A 25,320-nucleotide genomic window follows, 5' to 3' on the forward strand; every position below is an offset into this window, starting at 1 on the left:
GTGGGGAGGAAGGCTCTGCTAAGATCCAGAGCAGATGCCTGCGAGGGTCTGTAACCTCTCTGGAGGGAGTGCGACTCTAAATAGTCAATGAAAAGCAACATGACAGAGAGAGAGAAGGAGAACGGAAAACACGAGAGAGGAAGAGGAGAAAGAGGAGGAACCCCTGAAGACACTGTAATACCTCTCAGTGACCGTGCCTTCTGGACAGAGGGCTTTGCCTTTTTACTCTGCTCTGGCCCCTCTGAAAGCAGACATGTCTCCATCCTCCCTGCTCCTCCTCGAGGAAGCAGCAGCGTCTCCCTCTCCCTTTGACCTGGGGAGGGGGCTGAGGAGGGTGCCAGATCAGCCTGGTAGCCCTAAAGATTATTCTAGAGCCCCTGTCCTTTTATAAGTCATCCTTTAATTAAACCCGCCTCAGATCCTCCTGCCACAGCAGGTCCTTCGCCCCTGGGCCAATTCGCTGTGTCACGTGGACAGCCCAGCGCAACTGGGGCCTTCTGCCAGCCTGCTGGGGGCAGAGTCCCCTGGCGCGGCCCAGACACTGGAGCATCTGGTGCGCCACAGCGGGGATGCCCTGACCGGCCCAGCCGCGGGAGTGACTCGCTTATGTCTGGAGCCCCGCGATTAGCCTCTCGCCCAAAAGGTGAGGGACGCTGTCCCTGGTGCCCGATGGCGCCCGGATCCCAGCGCGTCCAGTCGCCCTCCCCGCGCCAGACGCCTCCCCAGAGAAAAGCCCCGGAAGAAAACGAACCAGCTAAAAGCCAGCACCGGCTGCTGCGAACCAGGGCCTCTGTGGGGACATGAGGCAGGGAGCCCCTCTGCGCCCAGAGAGCCCTGGCTGCTATGGAGAGCTGCGAAGCCAAGAAGCGCACAGTGGGCTGGAGGGTAGCCCTGCGAGTTGGGGGTCACTTGGAGCTGTCAAGCCTGTGCCACAGGAGAGGTCTCCCATCTGCAGGGACTGAGCTGGATTTCCTGGAGACCTGATTCCAGGTCTTGCTGGCCTGGCTCCAGAGCCTCACACTGCGCTGTGTACCACAAGGAAAACAACCAAGGGTCCCAGCGCAAAATGGGGTTTGCAGCCCTGGCTTTTCATGGGCCTATGAGACCCAGCTCCACAGTGGGCTCTGTGTGTTTGCTGTGACAGACAGGCTCCTCTGGATGACTTGGAGCTTCCAAGCAGCTGCTCTTAGGCTGCGTCCTTTGGAGGGATAAGAAACAGAGGGTGGAGAGAGAGGCAAGAACCCCTGTTTTAATGGAGCAGTTTTCAGATCTCGGGCTGGTCTCCTCCTTGAGCCTCTGTAAGGCGGGATTGGTAAATCACAGTCACTTTGTGGGATTACCACGCAGGTTGGGTCCAGCCCAGTGTCTGGCACACAGTGATGCTGGGCATTTCCTTCAGACCATGCAAGTGTGTAGGAGGTCAGAGTGTTTTAGTCCTGCTTCCCATCTTTCCTGGGCTGGCCCTGTCATTCAACTCTGGGCTGAATGGCATCCCCTGCTTCCTTGCTTCCCAGTGGGCTAGTAGCCTGCTGGAGAGAGTCCACAGGGCCCTTATGTGTGGGGTGGAACATTGGGCTTCCCATCTGGCCTGCTTTTCTCCCACAGAAGTCAGGCCCCTTCCATAAGGTGGATTCTACTAAGTCCTCTCTGTGAGTGAGTGGGTGAATGAATGAGTGATCAGGCAAAGGACAGGAGGAGGAGATGGTTTCTTGGTTCCCAGTCTTGCCCTTGGTCCCAGCATCTACAAAATGACAGGCTTTGTTGTGATCATAAGAGTCTTCAGTGGAGAGAAAATCATTTTAGCCAGAGATGCTCGATGCCCTCCCTCTGTGTGTTTCATATTTCTTTGTCTAAATAAGAGACACATGAAAATGACTAATACTTTGAGAGATCAAGAAATACAGCTGGGCATGGTGGCACTGGCCTGAAATCACAGTAGCTAGGGAGGCTGAGGCAGGAGGATCTCAAGTTCAAAGCCAGCCTCAGCAACTTAGCAAATAGAAGAACAGAAAATAAGTCAGAGTCCTGGCTGACTCCAATGTGAGCCGTTTTGTTTAATGCATGTCTACAGAAGCCAGAGATTTTGCGACTCCAGGTCTTTCAGAGACCTCCTCCAGGCAGCAGGCACTACGGGTAATGCACCTGGTACCAACAGACAGTCCTCAGCAGAGTCCCATATTTTCTGAGGCGGCAGAACATCTAGATCTGGGGAGGTGGGTGGCCAGTTGACTGGGTTAATCTTTTGTAAGTTAGCTTTGGGTCACATCAGGAAACTGCATAGTCCCTGAAAAATGCATCAGCATCCCTCACTTTCAGAGTTGAAATAGAAATATCCCAATGCTAGGGTTTCCCAACCTCACTGTTGGTCAGACTCATTGGGAAGTTTTTAGGAAGGTACTTTGTTCAGCTTTGCCCCTGAGATTCTGATTTTACTGGTCAGGATGTGGCTCATGCCACCAGTAACTTCAAGGCTACTGGGGGATTCTGAGGTGCAGCCATGGCTGAGAGCCTGTACCCCATGCTGTTTCTTGTCAACTGTCCTCTGTGGTCACCTCTTGATATTTTGTGTGCTTCTATTTGAATGTTCTCACTCTTCAACTTTTTCATGCAGGTCTGTGATTACTCTGGCTTCAAGCTCTTGGGTCCCTGGTGTTACCTTATAGCCATTTGCAGAAAAGTTTGTGTCAGGGGAAGATGGCAGTTACCAGAAGCCTGCAGAGGGCTGGCCAGGGCTCCCTGGGCTCACCAGAGACCAGTGTGGGTTTAATCTGCAGTGCCCTCCAGAGCACCATAAAACCAGCCAGCTAGGTGGGAATGATTCAGTGACAGAGGGGACAGGGCTTCTGATGATCTGGAAGGCATGTCCCTTGCCCTAAGAAAAGCACAGTCACCCACCTCCAGCTGTGTCATGGGTTTGATCATAGATTGCAAAAATGCTCACCAAGTCTTTTGATCCTTGAATGCAGGCCCCTTTGCAAGGTGACTTTGCCATTCCTTTCCATACAGTTAGGGTCCATTTCTGCAGCCCTTGAACCTGCAGTTGGCCATGGGACTTGCTTTGGCCAATGGGACATTAGCAGATGTCCACAAGCAGAGGTGTGCGAAGCCCATGAGTGTTGGTGCTTGCTCTCTGGATGCTCTGGATGCACACGGCCAAGAGATGTGAGCAAGATCCTCCTAGAACACCCAGTGCTCATGACCTTCAGGATCAGCTAAGTTGACTCCAAAAGGACTGCCCAGCTGACCTGCAGAACCCGGTAAAATATGAAGTTCAGGTGATGAAGTATTGGGGTGAACAGCAATAACTAACCATAACACAGCCCCACTTTGCCAGATGTTATCAATCTTTTAAATAGAAATCATAATTTCAAATTTTTGTGTAAGTTCCAGTTTTTTTTAAAAAAAAATTGAATTAGTAGCCAACATCCTAAACACATTCTACAGGCCAAACAAAACATACCTTTAGACTGCACTTGGCCTGTGGGTTGTTGGTTTGCAAGTGGCTATGCTGAGGGACACGAGGTGTTTGTCCTAATGCCTGTTTGCCGTCACTCACTCACCCTTCTTGCCAGAGTGGCCGGTGCCCTTCACCTGTGGCTGCTGTCTGTACGGGATGCGCACTGTGCGGGTAGTGCCCCAGCTTCTCCGGGTGGTCTTTCCATGTGGAAATGTGGGATCACTCGTCCTCCTGGAGAGACTGCAGTGTGAGATGGAGTCCAAGGAAGGACAGTGCAAGGGTAGCGCCTGAGCATGAGATCAGGCGTGGAGGGGGAGCCCGTAGAGGGCAGTGGACAAGGAATCCCATCTGTTTTTTCCAGAGAATGTTGTTCCTGGAGGGAAAGCCAGGGAGAGAACGTTGGAGAGAGGGGATTGTGGGGCCCCTAAAGGCCAAGCCAAGGATTTCCCACTTGGTTATCTGGGCAAAGGAGAGTAGCTCTAAGGGAAGAGAAGTCACTGGCAGCTTTCACACAGGGGGCCCTGGGAAACAGGCGCCTGCTCTGTTTATCCACGTGCAGGATGAGTTTATGGCAGGACTGGATTCAGGCAAGACAAGGGCAAGACTGTTTGTAGTGACAGAAGGAGTGTTGACATTGGGAGGAAAAACCCGAGTGGAAGAATGTAAGTTAAGACGTGTGGGGACTTCTCTTGACCTTGAGATAGGGCTAGTTTTGCTGATTTTCTTATCTATATCATCAAGACATGTTAGTGTGTTTTCAACTCACTTCCATCAGCAGCTTCAGATTCCCGGCTCCTGTCACCTGCCTGCCTGACGGAATCTGGGTCTCGCGGTGGTCACTCCTAGGGCAGGGGAGACTGAAGAGGGTGTCTTCTGGGCGTTTGGAAGGAACGTCCTTGATCTCCCCTGAGAACCTCTGGAATCATCTGTGCCTCCTTTCTGTGCTCTCCCCTCCCTTCTAAGGATTTCAAAGTTGGATCAGGAGGGGAGGGAGAAAACACAACTGTTTAAAATCCAGTTTTCAATCTCGAGGAGAAGAGGAAACGTCACAGCTATGAGAAGAGGAGACAAGGGAGTCGGGGAGGTGCATCCCTCACGGTGCAGTGAGAACCGACCTCAGGAGGAAAGCTGCAGGGAAAGGCCAGTGTAGACCCTGCTTCCCACTGTCACTGGACCGTCAAGTCACATTTGAATTTTAAAAAGCGGATCCCAGGTCCCGCCTCCTGTGGGGTCTGACATGGCTGGTGTGGGGTGTTCTTGGCACCAGGGTCTTTGAAAGCTCCCCAGGGAGTGGACCCCTGCCGTGGAGACTGAGAACCCCTGTGTCCACCAGGGCCCTCTGTGGGCTGGTGCAGCCTGTAGGAGGTGCCTCCAGGGGAACATCTGTATTTGGTGGTTGCCATTTTCATGGTAGATACTGACAGTGGTTCCCAAAGGCTATCATTTGGATCTAGAATGTTCCCCAAAGTCCCATATATTAAAGGCTCCATCCTCAGCCTGTGACTCTCTTGGGAGGTAGTGGAATGTTTAAGAGGTGGGGTCCAGTGGGGGATCTTAGGTCATTAAGGGTGTGCCTCTGAAGGGCATGTTGGGACCCTGGTCCCTTCCTGGCTTTTACTTTCTGCTTCCCAGTTGCCTTGAGGTGAGTGGGTAGCTCTGCCATGCATTGCCTGCCATACTGTGCTGCCTCACTACAGGTCTAAAGCAACAGGGTCAATCAAATGTGAACTGGATATGGAAACTGTGAGCCAAATAAACTTTTTCTCTTTATGAATGAGCAACCTCAGGTCTTACAGTGGCAGAAAGCCAACTAATACATCATATGAACTTGAAAAGTATAAAGTGTTGGAATGGGGTGTCTAAGATAGGTCACATTTTTGGGTTGGATGAAAAGAATTTGTTTTCTGGGAAGACACAAATGGCTTTAGTACAAGTAAGCATGCTTACTACAGTTCATCTGCTGAGAACAAGTGAAATGGGCAGGAGAAAGAAGTTGCACAGTAACGGGAAGGAGGGAAGTAGGCCCAGAAGGCAGAGTAGAGGAGATTGCAAGTGGAGACAGATGTCAGAAATGTGCCTCCTCTTGAGGCAGGGAAAGCCTCGAGAGCACTTCTGTGGGCTGTCCTGGAGCAGGCTTGGTGTTACAGAGCCTGAGCAGATCTTGACAACCAGGGGTGTCCGCATGGCCAGGGGCACTGGAGGGAAACCTGTGCTGGTCTCATTAAGGTCTGTGTCTGGGTGATGTCTCAGGGAGATAACCCCCTGGCCTGGCTCCCAGGGATGGTGGGAGTGGTTTTCCCATCCTCCCTCTGGAGGGCCTGTGAATGGTCTACCTCAAGCTTGTGAGTGTCAAAGGGCTCCTGTCTCAGGGTCCAGTCATAAGGATGTTAACAGCTTCATTTTTAAATTTTTTTTTCCTGGGTGTCAATCAAATCCAGGCTTTGTACACGCTGAGCACACACTCTACACCAAACCCTGCGTCATCTTCTCAAACCAGGAACAGCAGAACTTTAAAAAGATATTGCTGTAAATACTTTTTTAAAAAGTCAGAATTCTTTGCTGCCCCAGTATGATCTTTCTGAGGTTTAATAGGACTTTATTTTTTTAAACATATATTTATTTTTTTCTTTTTCTTCTTTAAGCATAAAAGACAGTAGAATCTATTTTAACATTTATATAAGGTAAAGAATTTTCTTAAAGTTGATGTGCATGCACTGAAAAATCTAGAAACAAATCAACTCTTATTGATACAAGATGTTTTTACCTAAAACAGAATTCTAAGAGTATACTGGGAAACTACTTATTGCTCAATATTAAAGATGCTTGATGGAAAAATAATTGATATTAATAGTTTTTTTATTAATATTTTATTAGATATGTTAAAGAAAAATGTATAATGTGTCAAAAACATATATAGTGCATCTTAGGTTTTGGTAATGTGCCCTGGTGAAGTGTCCTCCTGCCCTGGAATGCGTGAGACTCCCAAAGCGATCCTTTCTTACAGCAGTGAATCCATCTCTAAGGATATGGTTCTGCATCAACTTTTAATTCAAGCATTTCTTTTCTGTTTGGATAATTTTTAACAGCTTTATAGAACTATGATTGACCATCTGCATACAGTTGGGAATCTTTTGACCCTTTGAATACGTGATGCATTTTTACTGACCAGTAAGAGACACCCATTCAAAACAGGCAGGAAGATGGCTTCTGTTTACAGTGGATAGCTCAGGCAGTCAATTAGCTTATCAGACTATTTTTCTTTCTGAAGTCTATGGAAAGGGCTAAATAGCTGGTCAGTGTGTGTATGTTCTTATCTCATCGATGCAGAATCAGAATGTGAAACATCACACAGGGAGGCAGCAGTCCTGGTCCTAAGGAAAGGCAAACAAAGTCTCTAGAAGCCCCTTTGGCTGGTCGGTGTTAGACACTGTTTAAAATCACATCACCCTTAGTGACAAGCAGGAGAAGTGCACGCACGTGTGTATGTGTTTGGGCGCGTGCGCATGCTTACCTGCACAAGTCTTCTTTCCCATACCATTTGGAAGCCTGTGGGATATCTATGTCTTCTTTCATCAAGAAGTAATGCACTTTTTTAATCCTACAAAAACACTCATAGGGCTCCAAGATATTTATGTGTGCACGTGTGATATTCTTGTGTGTGTGTGTGTATAATATACAAAAGAATGTTGAGCTGAGCACATTGGCACACGCCTGTAATCCCAGCACTTGGAGGCTGGGGTAGGAGGATTGCAAGTTCAAAGCCAGCCTCAGCAACTTAGAAAGCCCCTGTCTCAAGGCGGGGGGTGGGGGGGTGGGGGGGTAGGGGGAAGGGGGACTGAGGATGTTGCTGAGTGGTTAAGCTCCCTGAGTTCTGTCGTACCCACCTCCATAAGAATATGTAATGCAACTATGTTTGAATAGAAAAAAAAATGAGTACTATCAGAATGATAAGTTGCTTGTTAAGAAGAATGCAACTCTGTGTCCTGACAGGGGGATAAAGTCCAGAATATATTGGCTGAAATGTGTCCACCATGAGTTACATGAAAGCCTTGTGACTGGTTTTCAGTTCCATGTATGTATAGAGATCTACCTTAAGTAGATTTGGAAGACATGGATAATTCACTTGTCAGATTTTGCCTCAAAAATCCCTTCAATCACCCACCAAAAAGCATAAATATAATTTGGGGTTTCTATACTTGGGTTTGTGTGCATATACTCATATGTATATTTGGACAGACGGAACCTTTATTTATGTGTAAATATGCCACGTAAGCCATGTACATATTCTGTTCAGTGCTTTCTTATTTTCCTTCCTCAAATGAGAACCTGTATTTGAGTTCTAGAAAATGCAGTGTGCACGTGGCCAGCTCTGCTGCAGGATCCTTGGTCCCAGGGCACCCACCAGGAAAGGCACCTATGGCTCTGCTGATGGTGGCAACCTCTAGGGAGCCGGGCTGGAGGTGGAGGGGCAGGGCTCCCCTCCGTGCCTGATGCATTCCAACAAGGAAAAAGCAGTTTAGTTCCTGTGCTGACATTTTCTCCCTTCCAGAACCTTCTCTTGGAGCTGCCTATGTTTCTGATGCCCAGTACAACAGGAACGTTCCATTCCAAACTTCCCCTCAGGCTATCAGGTAATTTAATCATCTAGCTGTCCACTTGTCCACCTTAAGTTTTAGAGGTTGAGACAAACCTGGAGGCATTCTTTCTACAGAAACTTTTCAGAGGGGTCTAGGTACGGCACATAATTTGGGTAAAACCCAAGAGTGTTTTGTTCTGCGGTGCTGGGAGCCGACCCAGAGACGGGCCTGTGCTAGGCAAGCGCTCCACCATGGAGCTGCAGCCCAGCCCCTGAGCCTGGTGGTTTGGGTTAAGTTCTAAGAGCACAGTGTCCCACGTGCAGGGAGCATCCGGTCAGTTAAGAGCAGATCAGGGGTAATGGACACCACCAGGGCCAGGAGATGGAGTGCCCAAGCTAGACGCACGTGGCCAGCTTTCTTCCTAGCCAGCGTTACCTGGAGTGCAAGGGAGGGCTTCTATTTTCCCTTCTGTCACCTCCTAATGCTACCCACACATTCACTCCTTTCCTGGGAATCCAGCCTTTTCTATCTCCCCCTAAAGTTTCAACTAAGACCAAGCCCTTGGCTAGAGTAAGGAAAAACCCTCTCTTACATCAGCGCTCGGTGTCAGGGTCTCCAAAAGCAACAAACACCTCATGTGCCCAGACTGCCAAGCAGGAGTGGGGGACTGTCCCACCCTGCAGGGATCTGGCGTGTGGCAGCCACATCTGTCCTGAGTATACCGCGTTGAGACGGGCTGTGCACATTTTCACATTGGACTCAGCCACGCCCACATGGCATTAGGTCACTGTAACTGAGGGTTCAACTTGTCAGTCTCTGGTTCAGAGTGTTCTCTTATTACTGTCACAACAACTCCGTGAAGAAGGTGCTAAAGCTGGCTCGAGACTGTCCACCAAGTGTGCTTTGAGATATGATCATCTTCTTGATGTTTTCTGTTAGTGTTCTATAGTTTGAGCTAAAGTGATATCACCCCTGCTCCTGAGAACCTAAAGGGCATGTGACCCATCACGAGTCTTATTTATTTATTTGTTTATTTACCCGTTTATTTGGCAGTGCTGGGGATGGAAACCAGGACCTGGTGCATGCTGGGTACTGCTCTACCACTGAGTTGCCGTGCCAGCCCCGACCCCTGTTCATCTTAGCACAGAAGTTTGAGTGTTATATAACTCCTGCTCAGTGGTTAGAACCACCTTTACTGTTTTTCCTCTCCAGACTTTACCATTTTCATAATCACTGGGCAATGCGGATGGCCACGTACTTCTTCATCTGTGTCAACCTCTCTCTTGCCCTGTTTGAGGAACAGGTGCTGTTTCTGCTACCATTCTTGGTAAGCATTAGATAAAAGATGTTCAACCAGACCTTGTCACCAGTGAGTGGGGCCCCTTGCTTCTCCCTTGTTTTCCTCAAATGTCAACAAATAGGAATTTGACTTTATTTTTTTCTTGCTGGGGCTTCAGAGAATTCTGCTTGTTGGCTAATGTGCCAATCATAAGGGATTTTGAGGGCAATGGAACTTCAGAATAAGCTGCTGAATTTGTAAAATGAATCAATTTTTAAATCCCGTCAATATGATGTCTCAGGGTAAGCTACAACAAATATATGTTTATTCAGTGCAACGTTGTTTGTTTCCTTCAAGAAAATGTTTCCTGATACATATAGGCCAGGAGCCAAAACCTGGAGACTTTCTCAGTTAAGAGAAGCCAGGAACTTTGTGTTTCATTGGAGAGTTTTTGCCTAAATCTCAGAAGCTAAACCTCAATGACACGATCTGATAGTGGGTTTATTGCAGAATGTCCCCCATTTCTAAAATGATAGTATGGACCATATCCCGCTAGGCCAAGGGTACTTTTGGCTTCTGCCTTCTATTTGATGATATTTTCCCCTCTCTGCTCCCTCCAGCTCACTCTTGAAAGGCCTTCTGTTCTGCCAGCCATAGTGACATCTGCTGGCGGACATGGGAAGTCACAAATCTGGGGGACCCTCTCAACCAAACCTTGTTAATGCTGCCATTTATCACAGGGGCAGGGGTGCGGGCTCTGGAGGGCTGGGCGTCCTGTCATTTCTCCCATACCCTCTTCCAAGATAGCAACCATGTCTCAAGCAGCCAGTTCCCACCTTCCACTCACAGAACTGAAAGTCAGGCAGATGCAAACCCCAATGCTAGCGTGGGCCCTGGAGAAGAAGCCACCACTCCAGGTGACAATAGACTTGACTGGATGCTTGGGGACTGAAGCAAGGCAGTTCTCACCCACTTCTGCACCCTCCTCATTTTCAGTAGGCCTCTGCCTGCGGCTAGGAGAGGAGTGGAGCTCTGTCCCCCACCTGGCCCCGCTGTCTCAGCGCTGCTGTAGGGGCAAACTTGCAACTAGGTGAGTTGAAAGGGGATTATTCCAACTCAGAGTTTCTTTTCTTCTGATCTAACACAGAAGATGTCCACTTTGCATTTCTGAGAAGTTCATGGTGTCCTAAGAACTCCACTTCACTTTGGCTACTCAAAGTGGGGTCGCTTGGTCAGCAGCACCAGCATCCCCACTCAGAGCTTGTCAGAAACGCTGCCACTCAGAGGTGCTGGAGTTTTGCACTGATAGAAGCCACCTTTGAAACAAGCCCCAAGGCCATACCTTTACACACCCAAGCTCATGTGCTTGTACTCTACACTGGGTTCCTCACCTGGGCGCCCTTGGCCCATCAGGCCATATCCTTCTTAGTCTGTAGAGGTCTTCCTCGTGCAGTGTAGACATTCAGCAGCACCCATGGCCTCTACCTGAGTTTTGCACCAGCACCCCTGACTTGTGATAACATAAAAGGTCTCCAGGCATTGTCAAATGACCCAAGGGGAGGGGGAAAGTCACCTGTGTTGAGACCCATCATCTTCAGGGTCACCTGAGACCTTGTTACAAACACACATTCTCAGACTCCGCACCAGATTGGCAAAACCAGGAACTCCAGTGGGGCCCAGGAAATTAGTTAACTCTCTTTGAGACACAGGAACTCTGAGGTGGAAGAGGACTCGGGAAAGGCCCTGCAATGAATCACTATTTGGTGACAGACCAGTCACAGGGGCCACAGCATGACCAAGAGGTTGCAGGCCGTGGGGGATAAAGCCAAACAATACAAGGTGTCCTTGCAAAAGTGGCAACTGGGCAAAAGTGAGCTTCTCCATCCGTGTGGATTAGACGGGACGTCAGGTAGATCTGCAGGCTGTTGTAAACAACAGCCAATCAACATACGCTTAGAAAATCATGGAAAGACTAAAGATGGGGGCGGGGTGCTTCACAGATGCTGTGTGTTTTCTTCCTCTACTTCTAGGATTCTCTCTACCCACCTCCTGAAGTCAGTCATACAACTATCCCCATTTCAGATATGCAAACACTGAGGTCCCAAGAGGTTACAGAACATGCCCAAGGTCATTGTCCAGTAAGAAGTGAAAGTGTTCTTCTCATGCTGGTCTCTGATTCCAAACCCACACCTGCCTTTCTTCCCAGGGCACTTCCTGGTCTGCACACAGGGATTACATGCCTTAAGATTGGGAGGACAATCCTAATTTCAAACCTTCTACCTCACGTTATGCTGAAGACAATCCTAAGCAGCAGAGCACGTGTCTTATTTGGTTTAAAAACTCCATCTCTGGTATTAATGAGATCTCTCTGCCACAGCCCCGCCAGACAGCCATTTGGGACCACAGGAGTGTGGAGAAAGAGTGACCACAGGAGTGTGGAAAAAGAGGACATAATTCAGGAAAGCGAAATACAAAGAAGCAAGAGCTGAATATACTAGAACAGACAGGACCAGCAGAGAGAGCCCAGCTGAGAGAGGCCTGGAGCAGGGCTGGGGCGAGCCAGCGCATTCCACGGGTATTGATGAAGTTCTGCTGTGTGCCTGGCACTATGTTGAGAAGTAGATGCTGCATTGAGTACAGTCTCTGACCTTGCCCTGCTAAAGATCCCAGTCTGGGGATTTAAAGCTGGATGACATTGTCCAGCACTATGCCATTTCTTCACACCCCAGCTGACCTAGAGCCCCCAGCACCATGGCCCATTTGCCTACAGTGAAGGCTAGCAGCAGAATCCTGCCATGGCTGGCAGGAGTGGGTGGAGAACCCCAGCTCTCTCACTCTGTAGGAGGGCTTCTATTAGTAGCATGATCTACATGGACCCCAGCACTCCTTAGCAAGACTGTGCTTAGTCACTCAGTGACAACAACTGACTGGTACACCCTGTCTTCCAGTTCCTAATCACTTCCTGTTCCCACCTGGAGTTTTCTAGCATCGCCTTCCAAGAAAACTACTTGCTAACAAATCTGGATCCCAGAGTCCCCACACTTTACCTCAGGGAAGCCAGAGCATGAAAGAAGGTTCTAGAAAGATGTACAGTGATCCAAGTCTATCTGGCCATTGTATGCCTGAATTTATAGTACTCCTTGGCTGCTCTGATTGCCCTGATAAGTTTAGGAGAAAAGACAAGCCATATTTTGGCATGTAAAATGCATTCAGGCCGAGTCACTTTCACACAACCTACCAAGTAGGGGTAGAATGAATTTTAAGTACAACAGAATGCCGAATGCCTACTCATTCCAGTGAAGACATGCTGCAAATAAGACTTAGAAGATGTGCTGCAAACAAGACTTAGAAAAGTGCCCTCAGAGAAGATTCTATCATTCTGCATTTGCTTCTGAAAGTTGAAGCACATAGTTCTAATGAGCCCAGGAAGACAAGGTTGATACCCAGTTGAGTTGGCATATGATGTGCCAGAGCTCAGGACTTCAGGGCTGCTGTCTGGTGGTTCCCGGGCTCTTCTCGTCCTCACCTTCAATGAGTGTCTTTTTGTTGGTGATGTCATTCAGCAATGGATTACTGGCCCAGAGACTTGTTCAGTATTGCTCAGCAGTAGTAAAACACTGTCACCAGTTGTAGGTAGCCAACTCCAGGTGAGAAACTTGATAGATGTTAATGCTCACGGCTTCAAACCGGCAAGCTGCCCCTCAGTGATCATGCTCTCTAAAATATACACCATGCTAAATTGTGTGGAAGAATTCTACATCTAGCCAAACCACAGGAGCTCTCAAAAGCCAGCCCAATAACATTTAGAGGATTCACTCTCCAAAGCAAGCTTGCCAATGCCTGAGTGTCCACACACTCTATTGGCGCCAACCTCACCTCCTTTTAGAATGCACACATCCAGCAAGATATCATCGCCTGTGGTGGTTGAGCGGCCTTTCCAATGGACAAGGTAGATGTGAATGTATCACGTGAATAAACCAGCATTTACCAACAACTGGAAGAAACAAATTCACTCTCTGTTATATGATGATGGAGCTGCTCTGTGATCTAGACCATCCCCCTCTCCTGCATCCTCTCTGTTTGCCTCTGCCTGGATGGACCTCCAACTCAGCCCAGAAGGATGTGTCCTTTCTAGTCAGAAGCCCTGTCATGGCTTCCAATTCCAGGCCCTGATTCCTGGTTAACTGCAGCCAGAGCTCACTTTCAAGGTAGTCTCTTCAGATTCCTTCCCTACCCTAACCACAGTGTGGGTTCTGGCCCCACCCTGACTCTCTACACCACCATTCCACATTATTGTCTTCTTCTCCCTCATTGTGACCCAGGACTACCCATGACCATGACCAACTGTTGAACCAGTGCCTCAGAGGGTAGAAATGACCAGAGATTGCTAACTTGAAGATTTCACACATAGTTAATGAGACATCCTGACTAGTCAAATGACATAAGAGGAAATCAATGAATTCTAATCTCAAGGGCAAATCCTACAGTACACTGACTGTCAAATTCAGCTACACACTGGAGCCACCTGGGAGCTGTGCATAGTACTGACCACTGGACCACCCACTGGCCCTGGGCTGATGGAATGGCTCTGGGCTAAGATGGGACAATGAGGTTTGTAAATTACCAGTTGAGTATAATATAAAGCAAACTTTGAGAACACTGCTTTTTCCCCACATGAAGAACTGTGTGCAAACAGATGCAGAATTACACAAATCTGCAGCATAAGTCTCCTTGAGATCCATAGATTAAATGCACTGCAGTGACCAGCACCCTGGCTAGGAACACCACCAGCCCCCTGGAAGCCTCCTATTTCCACCTTCCAGGTGATCACAGCCCTGCCATCCAAGCATGGAGGAGTCCTCCCTGCTGAGAGATCTCAGTGTGGAGAATGGAGAGCCCCTCTCTCCTAGAGTCCCTGCTTTGACAACAAGTGCACTGGAGAAGTTTGAATAAAGTGGGAGGCACATGGGCAGGCTCCCTAGATGAGGCCCTATTGAAGGGAATCTACATTTCCAATGGAACAGATGCTTCAGAGAGAAACTGAGAGTGCCGGCTCTGAGAAGCGGTTCCACTTCATGCAGCTTCCACCAGAAATAAACCTCAATGTGCTTACAGAGAACAAGATCGTTCCTTCAATTGGAAGCTGCCTGCACAAAATGCTTCTGTTCTGCACTTCCAAGCTTTTCTCAGCCAGCACGTTCAGACGACGTGAAAGTGCAAATTGTGCTACCCAGAGATCCCTTGGGACATCACCAATATTCAAGTGGAACATTGGACGGTTGACAAGATTAATGGCCCAGAGTTTCATTGAAATATTTTCCTCAAATTTTTTGAAAACTCACTGGAAACGAAGGTACCCATGAGCAACAAACTCTGCTTTATACAAGACACAGAAACTTCTAAGTAAATCCCGTAACTGCTGGCTCTAAGAAGGATTCCAATTCCTACTAGTTCAACCAAGCCCAAATCCCAATATGCTCTCTAGAAACACATTTACATCCTGCAATTGAAGCTGTTTGTATACCCTGCTTCTCTTCTGCACTTCACACTCTTCTCATTGAGCACATTCAGAGAACAGTTCAGGCTCAATATCCAAAGTGTGCTAGCAGGAGAGCCCTTGTACCTTGGAGCACTTGCTCAGAGAAGAAGTGTTAGGACTGATGGGTGGGTCAATACCTCAAAGATTCTTTGGAATCCATTCCTCAAACAGATTCTGAAAACTATCTTGAAGTTGCATGAGCCTGTCTGCAATGACCTCTGCTTAATATTGAGTGCATAGATGGTTCCAAGTGAAAGGGTGCCATCAGCTCTGACACGAGGTTCTGCTTCCTGCATGTTCAACCAAGGAAAACCCGCCACGTGTTCACTGAGAACAAATCTACTTTGTGCACAAACTTTTTCTGTTTGCCCCCTACAAATGCATCTCAGGATGCACATTCAGAACACATTTCCTGCAAAAAACATGAGAAAGTATCATTGCAAAAGTCCACTCTGGTCTAGCATCACCAACATTGATTAGGAAATGATTTGCACAAGTTTCATTTTATCCCCTTGGTCTCCTTCTTCTAAAAACTCATTGAAACTGCAGGTACCTGACAGTAACCAACTTGCCATTGACCAAGAGCATAGTTGCTTCCAATGGAAACTGGGCCTGTCAGCTCTCAGAAGCCATTGGATTTAAGGCTACTCCAGCCAGGTACAAAGCTCAATGGGCACGAAGAGAAAAAAGTCATTTCCTAATATGAAAGCTGCTTGCCAAAATTTTTCTGTTTTGCACTTCCAAAATATTTTCAGGAAGCACACTCAGAGCACAGTTTCAGCCCATATGCAAAGAGTGCTAGCAAGAGTGCCCTTGAACCTAGGTTCAGCAACTGGAGGAGAACTGTGGGCCCACTGGGAAGAGCAATTGCCCAAGGTTGATTGAAATCCATTGCTCAATTGTTTGTCACAGAATTCACTTGAAATCCAAGTGCCTGCCTGCATTGAACTCGCATTGACCAATTGTACAGATGGTTCAGAGGGAAACTGCCACCTCTGAGAAGCGGTGCTTCTTCACGCTAGTTTAAGTAGTGACAAACCCCAATGTGCTCACTGAGAACAAAATGAGCTCCTGAATGTTGAAGCTGCTGAGAGACTGCTTTACTTTTGCACTCCCAAACTACTCTCAGCAAGCACATTCAGAGCGGAGGTCAGGCCCAAAATACAATGTTGGCTGGCAAGAGAGTCCTTGCGCCCAGGATCACCAATTTTGAGAAGCCAATGAGGACTGCTGAAAAGATCAATTCCACGGAATTCCATGGAAATTCACTCATCAGACCTTTCTGAGAACACTTAAAAAGAAGGTTTCTGCATGCAAGGAACTCTTGGTGATAGATGGCAATGTTTGCCAAATGCAAACATGCCTACCAGCTCTGAGAAGCCATTCTCATTCACACTGCTTCATCCAGGGAAAAATCTCCATGTGCTCACTGAGAACAAGTTAGCTTGTGCTACTTGAAGCTGCTTCTGCAAACAGCTTCACTTCTGCACTTCTAAACTGTTCTCATCAAGCACATTCAGAGCACAGTTCAGGCATGAAACACAAAGTGTGACAGAAAGAGATCACCAACTTGCAGGAGGAAAGAGGACCAGCTGAGAAGGTCCGTTCTCCAAAGTCTCACTGACATCCATTTGTCACACTTGTTTACCACATACAGTTGAAGTGCAGGTGCCCACATGAGTGAACTGTTTTGGATCAACGGCACAAAAGCTTCAATGTGAAAGCATGCCTGTCACCTGTAAGAAGCAGTTTTGCTTTCTTCTAGCTCACACAGGAAAAACACCATGTGCCCACTTACAACAAAGTTAGTCCTGCAAGTTGAAACTGCTTGCAGCAAATGGCTTCCATTCCCCACTTGCAGCCATCAGTGGTTGACAGATGGCACAGAGGCTTCAATGTGAAACCGTGAATGCCAATCATTACAAGTGCTTCTGACACTCTAGTTCAACCAGGGACAGCCTAAAGTGCTCAACGAGAACACACTTTGTTCCTGCAAGTGGAAGCAGCATGCACGAACTGCTTCAGTTAGAAAATTCCAAGTTCTCAGCAACCACATTCAGAGCACAGTTCTGGCCCCATAGAAAATGGGTCCTACCAAGAGGATCCCGTACCTATGATCACCTTCATAAGGTAGCTTCCCAACTTCTGTGTGGAAGTGTGTTTCTCCTTGGCCCTTACACTGTTGTGGAGACCACTAGGAGTTCAGCTTTGTGCAGGATCATCTGACCTGGACTTTTTGCAAGACCTGTACAGCCATCACACTTGCTCAGATGCTACAGGACTTTTCAGACCAGTCCAGGCAACTTAGGCATCCATTCATTGTCTGCAGTCTATAGATTCCTAGATGCATGGCATTCATTACCATCAAATGCAGAATTTTCATCAAAAACTATATATATATATATCATTCCAATCTGAATCAAGAAAATCGGAAATATCCCCAAATCCAAAGAGTGGATCCCCATTGTGATGCTACCAGTGGAAAATTCCACAGCTGACCTCATGGGATGGTTCACAGTCAAAACACAGCTGCATGAAAAATATTACATGACATGACCTTCCTGCTATGTGAAAAGTGGCATGTGAAGAACACATGTATGTCTTCCTCAGACATGGGTTCATTTGCAAGACACCTTGTGCAATTGAAAATACCCCAAAATGGGAGAAATCAGAACCACGTCTCCAAAGTATTTCAGCAGGGACCAACTCCATCTGTCTATCTATCTCTCAGTGAGTGTGTGCGCTCTTGTGTGTGTTTGTGTGTCTTTGTGTTTGTACCATGATAGCTGATACTTCATTGCCCCCATTGGAAAACTGACTCAGATAATGCCATCTGCCAAACTCCTAAAAACAGAAGTTCTTGCTGATAGAATGAAACATTCCTTCCTGTTGGTTTGGATGTGTCCGTTAGGAAACACTGCTACATTTAGTATACTCAAATCATCAGAGTAGATCAGGTAACAAAAACATATATATTTTAAAATAATAATATATTAATGGAAACAACAAATACAGGATAGAGTAACAACTGTGTTACTAACAAGGTCAAAGACAATGGCAAACTATAGATTCAAACTTTGAAGCAAATAGTAATCAATGTAAATATTCCTGGGCTGCCTCAGCCCCGCCCAGGCACACAGCAGCAGATTTTTGCAAGCATCCTCAGGAGGGCTGGAGCCTTCTTTGCAGGACTAGAGGGAGGTTGAGGCTGGATCCATTCATCATTCTTTTGGGAGAGGCTCCTTTTCCTCAGCACGAAGTTGGATTTTTTGTGAGGATTCTTGGCATAAAATACGTTGGCCTGCGCTGGAATCCTCAGCTCTGGGGAGAGAGGGGTGTACAAAAAGAAGGTGGCACTCAGGAGGTGCTCCCTAGGACACCCCAACATCTGAGAGCCCGTGCCAGAAAAGGCCAGAGCCACACACCTGAGAGCTCTCCAATTCAGCACCAATACCAACAAAGACAGCCTCCACAGTCCTCCCTGAGGAAGAACTAGGCAGAACACTTCAACAGACCTAATGTCTGTTCCTACCAAAGGCTTTGGACTCCAGAACATCTCAGGTCCTCTTGCATCTGCCAAAGAACACCACTAGATTTACATCTGAAATCTCCCACAAAAGGCTCCTGTGCCAAAGATTCAGTCCCCACATGAGCCATCTTCATAGGTGGGTTTGGAGGGAAGCATTGGATGGTGAGTGCTCTGATGTCAACATAAAATTCTCATTCAAGATGAATACACTACTGGGAGGTGGGAGGGACTGGAAGAAAGGTTGAGCATGGTTGGAGGAAGACCTAAACAGGGGTGCGCCCTGGGCAACAGTACCTTGTTCCTGTTGGCTCCACTGAATCCTCATTCTCCAAGTAGAGGTTTTCTTCCTCCTCTCCATCTTTCTCTCTCTCCCTCTCCGCCACCCTCGTTCTCTCTCTCCCAGTCTATGCCTCTGTGGCAAGGGCTGAGGAGCTCTCCACTGCCACACACTAGAGCTTTATGGACAGCCTCAGTGCACAACCAAAGAGAAAGCTATGAAACCCAGAGAAAAGGCCTAGGATTCCTCCTCTGAGTTATTTTCCTCAAGTATGGCCACAGTGAGGACAGGCTGACCAGCACAGATACAACATTAGAGCCATGCTTCTGTGTTGGTGGAGCCTGCCTCCATGTGAACCAGGCTTCTGAGAATGGAGGCCACATTCCAAATGCTGCCCTACTGAGAACAATGGTTCCAAAGACCAGCAAAGGGACTGCTTCCCTCCAACATGGTGTATGGCCCAGTGGTGCCATGACCCTGAGTGGGGGAATACAATAGCCCACTTCTCCTTCCTCTGAACACCTGTTTCCTGTCACCCTCCTCTAACCGAGAGCCTGTTCTCCATCCCTTCTGGGTTGGATGTGGGGATCTCTGCTATGAATTTCTTAGGCTACCAAGGCCCCACACAGACTTCCTCTTCCATAGACTCTACTAACCTAACAGAAGGTTAAGATAGGAGACAAGTGATCCTAGAACTCATTGGGATGGTGGTCTTCAGTGTACATAGGCTGGGATAATGGCTGCTGTGGTGTTTGGCTCACAAAAACCAACCAACCAACCAATGAAAAAGCACTGGCATTATTATCAGATGAGCTCTGTGGCTACGTGCTCAGGAAGCCCTCATCTGACTTTAGTTAGGGATCACAACCTGGCTATTGTGATCAATCCTTGGCAAGTGGACTCAGGTGTGGAAGACCATGGAATTTAGGCAAAAACAAATGATTCAGGCTGTCTCCCAGGCTGTGTTTTCTTCCCAATTTCATCCTGTTACTGCTTGCTAGAATCCTGGCAATGCTCTGCCCAGGCAGTGGATTTCTGGTCACACAGAAGGCTTTCAAAAGTACTGCTTCAGTCCACAAAATGCCAGTTCCATCGATAGCCCATGCATTCCCACGTTTCTTTGAAACCACTCCTATCCCAGACCATGAAAGCATACTGCTCCTGGAAAGAGGCTTTCCTCCTCACTCCTCAATGATGTCAGCTTTGTATGCCTGTTCATGTCCTGGGCAGGGCACCTGGTGGGGAGCCGCAATATCCACTGGGGTACACTATTGGACCTCAAGAACTTCCACCAGCAGAAGTGCAGTTGTCTTTGTGCAAGAACCCAACACACCCTGTTGGAGTGTTCTTAGGGGTCAGAGACTACTCTTTGGTGCTAAGAGTTGACCTGAGTCCACATCCTGACCCTTGCTCTCTGCCATCTGATTGTCTCACTTACTCTGACGGTGAGAGATGATTTGGCCCAGCTCATAATCCTCCGGTTTCTCCTGAGTAAGCAAGTGTAGGTCGAGGGCGCTGCGGATGACGACAGGAGCCCTATCCTGGCAGGTCACCTGGAGCAGCATGGGAGACAGGCCTTCAGGAAATGGACCTTGAAGTGACTACTCAAGGACAGTGGGCAGGGGCATTCTGGAGGCACCTCCACTCTAAATACAAGGGCAACATCCATGACCCTACTACCTGAGGGTGACCTCCTGCGCATCGTGTAGGCTCTTCCCATAGGCTATTAGCCCAATCCTTGTACATAGGACTTCCTGGGCTTGCCATTGCTCTTTGTGGAGCTGCACTCCTCTCGAAGTGAAAGGACTCAACTACCTGCATATAGATGCAATCTCATCCCACAAGTTGGGAGGAATGGGACAATAGCCTCCAAGATCCCAGGTCTGCCCGAGGATGCAGGTGGCATTGGGAATGGCCTAGGCACAAAACCTAGAGGCTTTGGTCTGGATTGCCAGGGCCAAAAACAGACCCAGGAACATGACCACACACAGGAGTGCTGAAACATAGCCACCAGAGCTCCTGGCCTCCAGAGGCTCAGTGCTGGCTGGGATGTAGGAGGGCACCTCATCCGGCAAGGGTGGTCATTGGGTTACCTGGACATTTAGTGTGCTTGCTCCACATCCATATCGACTCTGCAGAGAGACTCTCTCAGCTCCTTGTTCAAGGAACATGCAGAACCTCACACTGCTGTCCTCCTCCATAGACGTCAGCATCCCATACAAGGGAACCTGCAACCTAGGTCCTATCCTATTCTCATCTGTCACCCATACCTGCCCCTGCCCTTCTGGACTGCATGCTGCCACCTGACACACAGACTCCCTCAGACATGGCAGTGGACAAGCTGCTGCTCTCCCTCATCTCAGCTCCAGCCCTTCACACTGACCTCTCCCTTCTTGATTCCCCTCTATCCTCCTGATCATCCAGAAGCTCCAAATTCAAGAGGGCATGAGTAGTCCATGGTATTGGACCAGTGTCTGCTCCCCACCCAGGTGTAAGCACCAGGGGACACCCCTGCTCCCAGGCTTACCAAAACAGTCTTGGCCATCTTTGGACTTTGTGTTTCTAAGTGGACACGAATTAAGCAGGTGTCTCCCACCTGCTTGTGGGAAAGCGGCCTGGAGGACTTGCAGGTTGATTCTGAGAACTGTGGGGGATGGAACATCAGCAAACCCAGAAACAGAAAGCCACCCCAGCCTGTCAGTTGGCTCTATGGGCTTCTAGCATATATGTCAAGGTGCTGAGGCTTCTTATTTCCCCAGGTGGGAGTGGAATGGCAGCACAAGTACAGCTTGAATAAGGTAGGTGTTTACCTCCTTTCCCTTGACCTGGGGGCGTTTCCTCACAATGAAATATTTTATTCCCGGATTCATGGACAGACACACCAGTGAGTGGTCAGAGACCTTGATTTCTGCAGAGCAAAGTGGAGAGAATTGTTAGGTGGCACTCAAGGATTATACCACAAAACACCCACACCCCCTGAGAGTCTCTGCCAGGCCCACCACACTTTGGTATTTTGGGGCCAAGGCCCACTTTCTCTTGGCTGTGAGTTATCCTGAGCCCACTGTCGATCATGTCTCCCCACTGTCTGATTGTCCTACTTACTCTCATCCTCAGACATCATACTCAGCAGCTCAAAGTTGTCCACATCCTCATGCTGCAACAAATTTTGGTCCAAGGCCCTGCGGATGAGGCTTGTCACTGTCTCCTGACATGTCACCTGGATCAGGGTGGGACAAATGTCATCAGAGAATGGCTTTTAGAGGAGCTACCCAGAAGACTGTGGTCAAACATTTAGGAGAAATCTCAGCTACATATTCAAGGGCACAATCTTGTTATCCTGCTACCCGAGTGTGTCCTCCATATACCCCCTGGGTTCTTGCAATGTGCTACTAGAACAATCCTGGTACAAATATCTGCCTGTACCTGCCATCTCCCCTCCCCCTGGGGAGCCACATTCCACTCAGGTCAAAGGACCAAAGTGCCTATGCACAGACACACTCTCATCACACTGAGATGAAAGCAATGGGCCATTGATCTGCGCACCAAGTGTGCTCTGGGATGCAGGCTTCTTTGTGGGTGGAAGAGGCAGATGCACTGAAAATTTTGGTCCTTACTGCCACTACACAAAACAGACTCAGATACAAGAGTGTGCACTTGAGTGCTTCATGACAGCTTTGAGAGGCCCTGGCCTCTGGAAGCTCGGTGGGGGTGTGGTTGTAACGATGTACTGGACTCAGCACTGGCAGTCACTGAACATGTCTCCTCTGCAGCTGGACACCTGCAGCATTAGCGTGTTTACTGCACATCCATAGAAATTCTGCCAAGAACCCCTTTAGCTCCATATTTACATACATGCAAAGGCTAACATTCCGAAGCTTTGGCATGACCCCCTAGGTGATCCCGACCCCAAATTCCTAAACCTAGTCATGCTAAGGAGGTTCTCTTCCCTGCCACCAGGAACACATCCCCTCCTACACATGTGACAAATCACTGCCACCTCCTCTGCTCCAACCTCACTCATTGAGAATACCAAGTTCTAGGCACTGCAGCCTACACCCTAGACATATCTCTGCCTTCATCTGTCCACAGCACTTCCGTCTGCACTTCTGGCCTGCAAATGCAAAACCCACAATACACAGGCCCACTCACCACTGGAGCTGGGCATGCTGATGCTCTCCCTCCTCAGGTCAAGCCCTTAAGACGGACCTCTCTCTTCTTTATTTTCCACCATAGCCCCAGGGTTGGCTGTGTCTCCTGCCTTCCACTGTGTGGACACCCAGGAGGCAGCCCTGCTGTCGGGCTTACCAGGATGCACTTTGTCTCCCTCAGACTCTGTCCCTCTAGGAGGACGTGAACAAAGTGGCTGTCTTCCACCTGCTCGCTGGAGTGAAGCAGTGAGGAGCTGCTACTGGTGACTTTTCTCATGCACCACTCATTGCTTTGGGTGGCCTGGGGCAATGATCCTGCAGCCACTGCAGAGCTGCTGCTCCCAGCTGCTGGGGTCCTGGATGCCACTGCCACAGAAGGCTCCAAGAACTGTGGGGGATGACAACATCAGCAAAGCCCAGCACCTGCACCCCACCCAGCCTGGCAGTTGGTTCTGTGGGCATTCTACAACATCCATCCAGAACCTGAGGTTCTTGTCCCCTTGGAGGATGTGGAGTGGCACCAGGAGTAAAGACTGAAGAAGGTGGCTGTTTACCTCCTTTGGCTTGACCTTCAACGACTTGCTGGCAGCTGTTTCCCGAAGAAGAAAGTTATAATCCACTCCTCCATCCAGGTCGTAATATACCTTCCCATCAGCAGGGATCCTCAGCTCTGGAGAGGCAGGGGCAGAGGCGTGGTAGGTGACAATCAAGGAATATACTATCCAACATCCCCCACAAATGAGAACCTCTGCCAGCTCAGGTCTCACACACAGACCTGAGAGCCCCTGAATCCAGATACTGTTCCACCAAAGACTCCCCACTGATTCCTCCCTGAGGACCCTCTATGCACAGGAGGTCCACTATAGGAACACCTTTCAAGGAAATAGCCCCTTGTACCCCAGAACCTCTTAGTTCACGTTGGACCCACCAAAGAGAAACAGCTAGACTTTGTATCTGGATTGGTCCCCAAAGACTCATGTGTTCAAGGTTTTCTCCCCACTGCAGCAATGATCACAGGTGGGTTTGGGGAAAAGCACTTGATGGTAGGTGCCTCCACCTTGCCAGTGGATTCATCCACTCATACAAAGCTACACTAATTTGAGGGTGTGGTTTGGAGGTGTGTTGAGCGTGGGTGGAGGATGTCCACAGCAGGGCTGTGCCATCCAGAGCAATATATTTCTCTTGAGTTCCCCACTTCTGCATTTCCTCCTCATTAGTATAATTCTCATTCACATTTTTAATCAATTTATTGTTATACTTCTTGTGCGGCTTGTGTTTCTCCTTCTTGTTCTTGATCTTCTTCATCTTCTCCTCATGCTTCTTCTAATAGTCATCTTGACCTTCTTATTCATGGTTTCTTCCTTCAACTTATTTTCATTTTTCTATTCCTCCTCATCCTCCTCCTCCTCCTCCTCTTCCTCCCCCTCCTCCTCCTCCTCCTCCTCCTTCTTCTTCCCTCCCTCCCTCCCCCCGTCTCTCTCTCCAAAAGGGTTTACAAGCTGTGAAGGGTTCTATTCTACCACATACTTCTCTCTAGAAATGGCCTCTGGTCCTAAGTGGACTCAGTTTGCAAGGAATAGAAAGATTGGAAGCCAGAAATGATTGTTCATTGAACTGCTTTTCTCATGTACTCATCTAGGTCAGGAAAGGCTGCCAAAGTAGGCACCCTGTGGTTGTCTGTCTTCTTTAACACAAGACAAAGAAGCCTGTGTTCTTGGCCCCTTGTGGATAATAGCTTTGCAATGCCTCCTCAGGCCAAGGAAAGAACACATGATAGGCAGGTCCACAGCCCCTGGAGAACATGAAGAACCTGCAGATTTATGCCCCATCATTACACTTTGTTTTGTGCACAAGTCCCACCATACTCTTCCTGGGCATTGGGTCAATGCACACTGTGTTTTGGCTCCCAGTTATCCTGAGCCCACTGTGACTCACTGCTCCCTACCCTCTGATGGTTCCACTTACTCTGATGGTTCGAGACAATTTGCAGAAGTTCGTAGATTTCTGGATCCTCCTGCTGGAGCAAGTGTGCATCTAAGGCCCTACGGATGATGACTGGAGTGCTGTCCTGGCAGGTCACCTGAGCAGGGTTGGAGAAAGCTCATCAGAGAGGGAATTTGGGAGTAGCTACCCAGAGGACAGTGCTCAAGGACAATCAGAGACAAGGGAGCTCTCAACACAAGGGCACAATCTTGATACCCTGCTACCTGAGGCCTTCATGTGATCATGTGGGGTCTTCCAATGAGCGTCTAGCCCAATCTTGGGACAAGAGTTTGCTTCAACCTGCTATGCCCTACAGGGACAAGGGAATAAGGACCAAAAGGCTTTGTACAGACACACTCTAGTCCCATCAAGATGGGAGGAATGGTCCAGTGGACTTCCATATCCCTGCTCTGGTCTGGGATGCAGCTGCATTTTTGTGTGGACCAGGCACAAACCCTAGGTGCTTTGGTTCTGACAGCCAGGGCACAACACACACTAGGACTCTTTAATGATAGGCATGGAAGCTGCTGG

Source organism: Ictidomys tridecemlineatus, chromosome Y (assembly GCF_052094955.1).
Source record: "Ictidomys tridecemlineatus isolate mIctTri1 chromosome Y, mIctTri1.hap1, whole genome shotgun sequence".
NCBI classification, from domain to species: Eukaryota; Metazoa; Chordata; class Mammalia; order Rodentia; family Sciuridae; genus Ictidomys; species Ictidomys tridecemlineatus.